At 39.8% G+C, this 12338-nt stretch overlaps 1 protein-coding gene across 1 annotated transcript in view; it reads left to right on the plus strand.

Moving 5' to 3' along the window:
* Nucleotides 1-12338, plus strand: part of PAK5 (p21 (RAC1) activated kinase 5) — a 314862-nt gene that overhangs the window by 255242 nt on the left and 47282 nt on the right. The window lies entirely within an intron of this gene.

The following is a 12338-nucleotide window of genomic DNA, read 5'->3' on the forward strand; positions in this document are numbered from 1 at the left end:
AACTTGGCACTTTGTAGGAGCTGTAACTCCTTGGAGCAGCTGGAATGTGGAGAGTCTTCAAAACAACAGAATTTTGGAGCTGGAAGGGAGCCAGGCAGATCTCAGCACAAAGGAACCACAGACCCAGTAAGTTAAAGCAGCTTGACAAAGGCTTCGTAGTTACCAATGACCAAACTTGGACTAGAACCCAGATTGCTGAACTCATAATCCTGTGCTCTCTCTAGGACACAGTGGCGATCTCATTTTCCTTAGACTATACAGACCCCAGCTCAGTTATTCAAGGAACTCGATCTGTTCTTTAGGGCTTTGCAACTTAAAGTTGTCCTTCAGACCATCAGCCTCACCCAAGAGCTTGTTAGAAACTCAGAAATTCATGCCCCACATCAGACCTGCTGAACTAGAGCCTGCAAACTTACAGGATGCCCTGGGCATTTGTGTATAGGGTAGAGCTTGAGATGTATTGCATTGGGACACTGGTTTTCAACCTTGGCTACTCACTAGAATCACTGGGAGAAGTTTAGAAATACTGATGCCAGGGCTCTACCCCAGAGATCCTTATTTCTTTGTTCTTGGGTGCAATCTGGGAATAAGGATTTTTAAAAGCTTCTCAAGCCACCACTTCTCTGTTATTGAGTCCAACCTCATACTGCTGCACTGCACACAGGCTAATCGAGAGACAAGTGGTCGGAGCAAGGAATAGTGACTTTATTCGGAAAGGCAGTAGACTGAGAAGATAGTGGACTAGCGTCCCAAAGCACCATTTTATCCAAGTTAGAATTCAGGTTTCTTTTATATTAAAGCAGAACGGGGTGTGATTGGTTGGTGCAAACTTCTTGGTGTCTGAATCCTTTGTTCTTGCAGCTGTCAAGGTAGGTCAGGTCATAATATTCCTGTAAACCCCCAACAAGACAAATGATATTCTCTGTTCCGCAACATTTTTATCTCTATGTGACTGGAAAAGTGTTATATCTTTAAAGGTCAGAGCCTTGAGAATGGGCTATCCTGTGTATTTCAGGCTATTGACAACATTCTTAATTTGTAGCAAAAGAGACAGGATACAAAGATTAGAGTTAGAGAAACAGATCCAATATGAAGTCAGATTTGTTCTTCCCTATTACATCTGTAGTCTCTCTAATGTGCTAAAGATGTTAGCAGTTTTTGATTAGGTTTTCCCTCCATGCAATGAGCTAGTATTTTCTTAATAAGTACACCCAACCTTCAAAAGACCCTAACTGATGACTTTACTCCAGTGTCCTGTGTTGGATGTAGGATTAAGGGATTTATAAATTGCTGAGAATTATTTAAATGTCCTTACAAGGGAAGAAGTTTAAATACTGGAACTGGTATTGAAGGGAATTTTTTAAACCTATTTTGTTCCCCAAAAGGATTGGCACTTATGTACAATGAAATCCCCCATAAGAAATGTTTGTCCAATTATAAATACAAGATTGAGGACTGAAAAATATAAATCATGGAAGAGAAAAAAGAATAATAAAAGACACAAATGTGAAAACCTCACACATGAACGTAATCAATAGTGTATAAATTTGATTTTTTTCCCCAGCCTCCTGGGAGTCGAGTTAAAAGAGTTGCAAAATTGTTTTTTTGCAACAGAGACAGGAAATGAGAGAAACAGTCTTTCCTACAGGAAAGCCAAGCTTGCTAACTCCAGTTTGTAAATAAGTGTTTCATGAGGTCTTTCAGTGAGGACACAATGACATTATGAACCATGTCTTGGAGAAAGTTCCTAAGGCAAAAGCAGAACTGGATTTCATCTGTTTCTTGTAGTGTCTTTTTGTTAAATCTGTTGTCATCACATGAAACACAATTGATGGAATATGGCTTTGGAAAAAGGAAAGAAAATATTGTTTGAGTCTCTTCTGGGGTTCATGTGTGGGTGTTGTGTGTATCCAGCTTAATCTAAGATATAACTTAGGGAAGGGGAGTTGTAAAATCACCCCCTCTTTAAATTTGGCCAGGAAGCTGCCATCTGCCTAAAGGGAGAGTAGTGGGTTTTCTCTCGGTGCTGGTGCAAGGGCTCTTGCTGTTCTGTTAGTATCCCTGAGTGTGTGAACAAAATTATCCAGTAAACTCTTTTTGGACTCCTTCATTCCAGCCATAAACTTGCCCTCTGGGATGTTTGAACAGTCATAATAGGATAAACGTGCTCCAGCATTAAATCACAGAACATGTTCTAGGAACATAATACCCCAGAGCTTCCCTTTGTGCTATGAATCAATCATTTTCCCTTTTCTGCTTTGGATGGCTGTTTCTTTTTTGTGGTACACGGGCCTCTCACTGTTGTGGCCTATCCCGTTGCGGAGCACAGGCTCCGGACACTCAGGCTCAGTGGCCATGGCTCATGGGCCCAGCCGCTCCGCGGCATGTGGGATCTTCCCGGACCGGGGCACGAACCCGTATCCCCTGCATTGGCAGGCAGACTCTCAACCACTGTGCCACCAGGGAAGCCCTGAATATTTACATATATATATTAGTGTGACCACAACCCAGATCAAAATATAGAAACTTTTCATCACCCAGAAAGTTCCCTTGTTCCCTTGGGCTTCTTGCCAATGAACATCCTTCCCCTGGAGGTAATGATTATTCTGACTTTGATCACCAAAAAGAAATGGGTTAATAACTATTAATAACAATATTACTATTTAATAAATAATTAATTATTCCTAATAACTAGGAATACTTTGTATATTTCTGAAATATTTGGAAAACGTGGAGCCCAGCTTTCTCCACTTTTTCCCCACAGGGGCATATTTTTTGTTTGGCATCTAAGACCAGTCCATTTCTGAAATATTAAGTACATTATTTTAATACTAACTTTATACTTTAAATGTCATTTAACCACCTAGCAGTTTTATTTACAGATTAACAAGTTTCTTAACATTTATTATGCCTTGAAGAAATCATTTTTATGTTTGTTAAGATTGCTTAAAATGTCGGGTTAAAGAAATAACAAAATTTTGGACACTCAAAGGTAAAATTCTGTTGACCAAATTTAAAATAAACATACCTTGTGCTTCCTTATATAGCCTATCAGAGAAAGCAAAAAATGTTGACATTTAGCATTGCATATTAGCAATATTTCAAGACTCAGTTGGTCTGTCTTTACAGGGGGAGAGTGGTAATCAATGCATATACTGCACATTTCGTTAGTTATTAAATTTTTAAATGTCAGAACCTTGAGCAAATGCGATGTAACAAGATACTTCTTTTGTTACAGTGACAGAATTTTGAAGTTGCTGCAAGGGCTAATTATTCCAAAGAGCAATCAACTTGTTTTTCCCCAGTTCCCATAATTCTGAGTTTTAAACATCCTTTCTTAGGAAAGTTTTGTTTCTGGAAATATTTTATTTTTGCTGCCATGGTGTTTGCTTACATTCCCTTCATTGTATCACAAAGTGATACAGCTTGTCCTGCTGCTTTTGCTGTCTTTTCTACCCCTTCAGAGGGTAGAGTTGCCTGTGCTGACAGAGGTGCTGTGATTTCCATATATATTGAGAAGCAGTATTTGTAATAGTTAAGAGTGGGCCTTCCTTTCAAACCCTGCACCTACCAGCTGAGTGACATCGGGCAAGTGACTTGGCCTCTCTGAGTCTTATTTCCTTCCCTTGTACAAAGGGGTAATAAAGCCCCTATCTCAGAGTCTTGTTGTAAGGATTAAATATGGGAAAAACACTTCTAATTGTCTTGGCACACAGTGACTGTTTAAGTCAATGTTAGTGACTGGAAGCTCTTTTAAACAAGTGCATGGAATGATGGCAGGCATTTCAATCATCTCACAAATTATTTAAAGCTCACATCCTATATGGGGGAGTGGAGTGCTCAACTCTTGCATATGCCCATCTCATCTGCGATGCCTAAGGTTGAGCTCAACACCCAGCAAAACTCAGCCAACTTGCTTCTCTAGTGTCGCTTGAAAATTCCTTCGAGAACAGGGTGTGGTTTCTTATTCTAGTGGATTGACTTGGCCCACAAACTGAATTGCTTCAGGAGTGGGGAGACCTGTGCTTCCTGTCCCTTCTGCCACAGAACCACAGATTGTCCATAAGCTGAGAGTGGTCCTTTGGTGCCAAGTGACCACATCCCTCTGAAACCACACACCCAACTTACTGGGAGTCTTTCTTCTTTTTTGTTGTGGCACATGAATCAAATACTGGAACAGTTTTCCCCCCAGAATGTTCCTGTCCAACTAGTGATACTGTAGATTTTATGCAAACATTTTATGTAAAGGGCTTGTTAGTAAATATTTTACATTTTGAGGGCCATGTGGTCTCTGCTGCAACTACTTAACTCTGCCAGTTGTGGTGCAAAAGCAGCCACATACTGTAGCTACACAGATGGATGTGGCTGTGTGCCAGTAAGATGTTTACAAAGACAGGCTAGATTTAGCCCGTGGGTCATTGTGTGCCAACCCCCGTTCTACCTCAATGCTGTCCAATCAAAATATAATGCAAAACACATATTTAATTTTACATTTCCCAGTCACCACATTTGAAAATTTCTTGATATATTTAAACATCTCAGTCTTTCAGGACTTTTAAAATATGGAATAAAAACAAAATCTTAGAGTAGAAAGGGATAGATGCCTTACCTCACAAGTACCCTAAATTTGTTGAAGCAACCTGATATCTAATGACTTCCTTAAGAAATCTTAAGTGATAATAGGAAACTCTGCATAAATATTAAAAGGCCCATTTTGCCTGTTTTTTTAGAGTCCATATAAATGGAACCAAAATTATAACCATAAGGCTATGTCAATTTCAAATAATTTTGCCATAAAAAAACCCTAAAACCCACTCAAAGATAAGCTTTGACCACACCCCTGTTTGGACTCCATGCCAACTCATCCTTTGTGGGCAAAAGCAGACGATGGGGGCTTCATGAGTAGCACCATTTAAGAGAAACCAGTTTTCCCAGATTCATCTCTAGTGAGTTTCCACTCATATAAATGCCCCTTTCTGTAGCCACATCAAGGGTTAGCATTCCCTACCCACAGGCACTCAGGCCTTTCCCCCTTCTGCAGTCTGGTCCACCTGCCCTAGCATAAATGGGCCCAGCTCCCAGCTTTTGTGCCTCCTTTCTTCTGCATCTCCCTACTCTGGCCAATGTGGAGGAAAGGGGCACATCGATGAATTGGGGCTGGCTGGTCTAGGATGGCCTCGGCAGGGATGGCTCATCTCTGATCCTCCAGACGGCCAGTCCAAGCTGGTTCACCTGGGAAAGGCAGGGAACAGAGAGAGCAGGGCTTCCTGCAGCCCAGACTAAGAATTAGTATCATGTCACTTCTGCCACCGTCTTTTGTCTCAGCAAGCCATATGGCCATCCCAAATTCAAGGGTGGGGACGTAGACTTCACCACCTCCCAATGTGAAGAACTACAATGTCACATCGCATCGGGAGGGGATTAGTGGTGCCCATTTTGCAAGCAATCTATCACAGGGACTAATATCAAACTATAGGATTGACCCTTGCATGATACACTCTAATGAAGATGCCTTCTTTCGCTATCCGTGTGAGTTTGTATCTCATCCTGAAATACTGAAAAATGAAACACTTCTTCATGTGTGGTCAGCTCTTCTTGGTACCCAAGCATCAAGCTAAGATAAGTAGTTCCAGTCACAGCTCTCAGTGCTCCATCTTGGGCTCCAGGTGCTACAGTTCATTATCAGTGCGTGTCTGGTTCATAACTTAGAGTTGGCATCCCTGGAGCTGCTGTGGGTGACCTTGGCTCCATGGCCATTGATGGAGGATTAGCCTGGACACATTTTTTTTTTCTGAAGTATAGTTGATTTGCAGTGTTGTGTTAATGTCTGCTGTACAGCAAAGTGATTCAGTTATACATAAATATACATTCTTTTTTATATTCTTTTCCATTATGGTTTATCACAGGACGTTGAATATAGATCCCTGTGCCATGCAGTAGGACCTTGTTGTTTATCTATTCTCTATATAATAAGTTGCATCTGTTAACCCCAAACTCCCAATACATCCTTCCCTCCACCTCCCCACCCTGTCCGCCTGGCACCCCCAAGTCTATTCTCTATGTAGCCTGGACACACTTGATAGAGAAACCAGTGAAATTCTGTCTCTCTGTACTCTCTTTTATTCCAGGAATGCTTTATAATTCCAGACTCACTATAGTCATCAGTATGATTCGTGAGTTAAGGTAATTCCTTCCAGCTGCTATAACGTATTAACCCATGCACCTCAGTAAATAAGCTCAACAAAATAGGAGTTTATTTCTTACTCAGTATCCAATGTGGATGTTCCTGTCCAGAGCACGGCATTGCACATGGTCATCGAGCAGTGCAGATTCCATCATATGGCTCCAGCATCTCCTAGCAATTTCTGAGAGTATCCTGCTAGATCTTCTCCATCCAGCTGGTGGACAAGAGAATAAAGAGAAGAAAAGACATTTCTTTGTAACTGGCCTGGAAGGACACACATCACAACCTACTCATGGTCCTTGGGTGAGAGTTGGTCTGATGGTCCATTTAGATGAAAAGGGTGCTGGGAAATATGGTCCCTGGCTGGGAACAGCTTGACAGCAATAAGGTTGCCCTATGGAAAGGGAGCGCACATCTTTGGTGCATATCTACCACATTAACTGAGAATACCGATATTCACACCCATTGGTTTGTGAGCAGGGGACCCTGCCTTACTTCATTTTAAATTTTTTATTGTGAAATATATGTCTAAAACAGGTGTACTGGATACTTCTTGTGTCCCATTCCACATCTTTTAGGTCACCCTTTTTTCCTTCAGCCGTTGCTGAGGCAGCCTGCTGTCACCTCGGTCGCACCACTCTGCTTTTGGACCTGGTGATTTTTTTTACTGCCACCTGGTGGCATGCATGGGGTGGTCCTCTCAGCCATTCTGACAGAGGAGATGGGAAGATGAATATTTGCATCTTCATTCCCTTGAATCTTCAGTTCTGAGACTGAGAATTGACTCCTAATTGTCCACAGACAACCAGCTTGATAATGTGCCCCCGAATTTCCTTCCCCCCTTCCCTGTTTCCCGCTGTTCCTTGACCTCACTTTCCAAAATAAACTATTCACATGCAAGCCATTGTCTCAGCTCTGCTTTTGAGGAAGCCAGGCTAAGATACGAATATAGCACATGGAGAGCGGGATATTGTCTCATTCATCTCAGAGTGCTCCCTGCACCTAGAAACGATTTTTGGTTTAATTAAATGGATAAATTACTGAGCAGAGATACCTCCATAAACTTCATTGCTACCTAGACACCAGAAGCAAAAAACGGCAAGCAGGTAACAGTTAAATTCCCAATTATGGTACTCATAGTCTCAGATTGACTTTAAGTACAAACATAAAGCCCTTCTGACTATTAACTCTGGGCAAACTGACTTCAGTTGACTACAGCCCAGCTGCCCCACATTGCAAGCAGCAAGAACCAGAGCTATAAACAACACATTTGCTTATCCAAGTTAACAATAAATAGTCACCTTCAGGGGTTATCCTTGTATGGAACTGATGAGTAAATGTGTCAGATTCATTGTGCTTTCAAAGGCAGAGAAAATGGCCAACAATAGAACATTTTCCAATTACCTTAATGAGGAAATCTTGATCTCCACAAAATTCACAGAACCTTCCTTAGATGCTTTCTACTTTTTTTAATAATTTGTGCAGAACATAATAATATTTTTAGCAAAGGAATTGGCTTATTTGGATTCCACACGTGATTAAGATTATTGCATAATTTATTTTAAAGGGTTTTCATGGTTAGAAACCCTCACCACCCCCTCTGCCCTGAGATACCCTGCCCATAATTCTCATGTTTTGCAGGAATATGTGATTCTCAACTACTCACTCGATTAGCCCCACCCCCTGTGGTTACCAAAGGAGCAATTATACTCCAATAAAGATGTTAAAAAAATTTTTAAGAGATTTAAAAAAATGAAAAAAAAAAGACAACAACAACAAAAAAGTGTATGTAGAAAACTGAAAGAAAATAGAAGGTCTGAGTTCTTTTGATGTTAAAAAAGCAACATTTCTTCCCATATAAATCCAAGTATATCAGGTCTTTTTGTTGTGATTATGTACTCAGGTGTTTCTAGCCACATTCCTTAATAAAAACAGGGAATTGGTTCTCTGCAAAGAGGGTAAGAATTTAGATGGAGTGCTTAAAAGTCGATTATTTTCTGAGAGGTCCTGGCTTATTCTTGAGACAGGGGACTCTTTGGCTTATTGACCTCCAGAGAAGTGTTTACCAGAAAGACAAAATGAAACACATTCTTGAGGAGGATAGAAGACATTGTTTTGGAAAAGAAATGCAAGGTTTTATTAGGGCAAAGCTGTTAATTACACACTTTATTATTGTCAAGGTTAATACAGTTTGTGAGGGCAGAGGCACTTTTTCATCTCTTCCCGGGAACAAGGGGAGACAGCTGTTCTTAGGCACATATCCATTATAGCTTATCACCGGCCAGCAGCCTGAGGAAGGAGCACCATGAAATATGGCCTCTGTCACCAGGAGCCAGGGCCAGTGCTGAGCTGCACTCTGCTCTGCACAGAGCAGAGACAATGAGAACCACAGCACTAAACTCAAGTAGATTGGGTTGCATTGATTTTTAATGCCCGGCTGTTCTTCTGTGTGAAATTTACTGGTACTCTTGCAATTATTGTATTATTGATCTCTACAAAACTGCACAATCTTGCTTTAATAAACATCACATCCTGACAGTAATAAATAGCGGTTCTTACCTTTTGAAGCCTGATTAAACCGTGTTTTAGAATTCTGTATGTTTGGATTTCATTATCATCACTTTGCCTCTTAGGATTCCTTAAAGTGAAACCTGTGTCACAGAAACACATATTGCCTCGGTTCTAGTTTAACTGTTTTTTCTGATTACATAAGGTTATTATACCCTTCTTTTTAAAAAATTTTTGGAGGGTGGGTCAACAATTTATTTTTAAGGTTGACATTTTGTAAGCCCCTTCTTGTTAACACTGATTTAATAGTTTTCATTGAAAGAGAGAAAAGTTTCCTTGAAGAGGGATTCATGTACACCTTCAGTAAACATTTTCAAATGCATTTTTTTTGGAGCTCCTTTTTAGCATTTGAAAATGCTAAAAGACTGTGCTTTCGGTTCTTGGAGTTTTGTTTGTTTGTTTTCACTATAGATAAAATTTTTTTCTTTTCAAATGTCTGCAACCATACCTTAATTTCCATGGTACTCAGCTTTTATTCATCAATAACTCCAAGCCTTGGAGTTTCATGGTAAGATCACGATGCTATAGAAGATGTTCCAAAATGGTGAGATCTGTTAAAGTCTTCACCACACTTCAGAATGTGTGGCTCTGTTCACGTGATATCCTGGAAAAGGCAAAACTGTAAGGATGAAAAACAGGGTTTGGGGAGGGGTAGTGTCTGACTAGGAGAAGGTCAGGAGATTTGAGGAGAGAGAGGGTAGAACTAGTCTGTATGGTACTGCCAGTGGTGAATACATGATGCTTTGCATTTGTCAATTCCCATTGAACTTTCCAGCACCAAAAGTGAACTAATATATGCAATTAAAAAAAAATGTCAACCAGGAGATCAGAGCATCCCAAGATGGAATGCAGAGTGTGACAAAAGAATCTATTATTACAAGTGTATGACATAACCTCCTTGAAGGGGGTGTGAGGAAAAAAGACACCAACCTAAGTAACTTTTAAAAACAGTGATTTGAATGGAAACTGTAAGACTAAAGTAAAAAAAAAAACAAAACCCTGCACATAAACACTATACTCTAGTTGGCAAAGTTGTTTCCCATAGTGGTGTGGGTTCATAATTCTGAAACTGCTATGCATATCTATGGGGATTGAATAGGTAAATGAACAGCAGATGATGGAATCCAGGTTTTTCACTGTTGGGAGAGTGGGGATTACAGACAAGTAAGGGAGAAAGCTAGAATGAACCATGTGGTACTAGATTAGATTCAGAGATATCCGTCTGAATTCAGGTTTAGTTTAATATAGATCGAGCTGGATTTATAGAATTATAGATGTGTGTGTACATGGGTGACTTTACATATGCATATTTCATAGCTCTGTTTACTGAGAGAGGCTTGGGAACAATGACACCCCAGTAGCAATGTGCATACCCAGCACCCAGATATTGGTTTCTAATATCATTCTCCAGTAAATGGAACCAAGGCTCCTTGGAGAAATGGCCGATTTTAGGGCAAGGACAGTGAAAATACAAGATGAGCCTGGAGCACCTTATAGTGCCAGAAAGTAAGCAAATGCTCAAAAAATAAGAGTGGAGTCTTGTCATAGGGACACAGCAACCAATCTGAAAGAACTCTTAATAACCAAAGCTGGAACAGTTTGAGCAACAAAACAACATAGTACAGGCAAACCTCAGATATATTGCGAGTTCAACTTCAGATCACTGCAGTAAAGCAAATACCCCAATAAATTGAGACACACACGCATTTGTTGGTTTCCCAGTACATATAAAATTATGTTTATGCTATACTGTAGTCTGTTAAATGTACAGTAGCATTATGTCTAAAAAAATGTACATACCTTAATTTTAAAACACTTTATTGCTGAAAAATAATAGCCATCATCTGAGGCTTCAGCGAGTTGTAAACTTTTTTTTACTGGTGGAGGGTTTGAAATATTTTGAGAATTACCAGGATGTTACACAAAGGCAAGAAATGAGCAGATGCTGTTAGAAAAACGGTGCCAATAGATTTTCTTGAGGCAGGGTTGTCACAGACCTTCAATTTGTTAAAAAAAAAAAAAAAAAAAGCAAAAGACAGAAGATTATCTTTAAAGAGCAATAAAGTGAAGCACAATAAAATGAAGTATGCCTGTATTGAATTATAACCCAGAGTATAAAACAAGTAAATATCCATGATTCCATCCCTACTGATTCAAATAAATGATTGAATAAATAAATAGGGAGACTTGCCTAGTCTCCTGTGGAGAAGAATTCCAAGTACTTTATATAGATATACCCTCTCAGAAAGGTAGATATTGACTTGACACCCCTTGAGTATGGGCTGCACTTAGTGACTTGCTTCCAAAGAGTGAAATGTGGAAAGCAGGAGGGAGGGGAGGGGAATGTAACTTTACAGTGTGGAAACCAGGCAACCATTACCTTGGCCAGGTGATCAAGGGCAACATCATCAGTGATGAGCCATGTGTACCCTGGATATGATGTAATGAAATTGGTATATTACTCTGTGATCTTCCTCCTCACAAACCAATAACCCCAATTTAACCATAAGAAAAACTTCAGACACACCCAGTTGAGGGACATTCTGCAGAATGCCTGACCGGTAAAATTGTCAAGGTCATCAAAAACAAGGAAAGTCTGAGAAACTGTCTCAGGTCTAAGGAGACATGACAAATAAAGGTAATGAGGTATGAGGTATCCTGGATGGGACCCTGGAACACTAGGAAAAAAACTAATGAAATCTACATAAACTGTGGAGTTTAGTTAATAGTAATGCAAGATGTTAACAATCAGGGAACTAGGTGAGGGATATATGAAAACTCTCTTTGCAGATTCTCTGTTAATCTGAAAGTACTCCATACTTAAACGTTTATTTACAAGAAAAGGGTGGAGACCAAAGGCTTTAGTCCAGGACTGATTGGGGGAAGAAAGACCAAACCTGTCTTTCACTATAGATAGTTGGAGAAGCACTGATCTGTAAAAACATATGCTCTAGGACAACTTTGACTTTTTCTTCCAGTTTGAAATCTATTGTTCTAACTGAGATAGCTTTGAACTCCTTGCTACTTTCTCAAAGGTGTTTTTCTCTTGAAATCCCAAAGTCTGCAGTCACACTTTGTTCTTTTATCCACCCCCCCCGTCATATTTTATTGCAAACCTTGTTATTGTCAAGGTGCAGCTGACTGGTTTTGTAAGTAGTTTCTGATTTCTTTCTATTCCTGTTATTCATTCCAGTGTTATTTAGGCTCATTAAAGAGAACATTTGGGCTTGGCAATTTGTCACTAAGATTCGGGTACAATCACATCATTACCAAGCTATCCAAAATTCGGCAGTGATGATACTGATGATACGCAGACGTGTGGCCAAGAAAGCATTACATTTATATACTTAATAAGAACATCACATTTGATCACAAATTAAATCATGCAAGTAATCTTCATGCGGTTCCCTATTTACAGCTCAGAAAGTTTCTTCCTCTTCTATAAAATCTGATAACTTCAATTACTATGTGTCTTCCATAAAAAGGTATAAAAATGTGCACCTCCTTCTGAGTATGTTACTATTCGAGTACCAAGGTTTTTGATTTTGCAAATAATCTGGAAGACGAATGTAAAATATAAATTAAA

The sequence above is a fragment of the Globicephala melas genome, chromosome 15 (genome assembly GCF_963455315.2).
Source record: "Globicephala melas chromosome 15, mGloMel1.2, whole genome shotgun sequence".
In the NCBI taxonomy this organism is placed as follows: Eukaryota; Metazoa; Chordata; class Mammalia; order Artiodactyla; family Delphinidae; genus Globicephala; species Globicephala melas.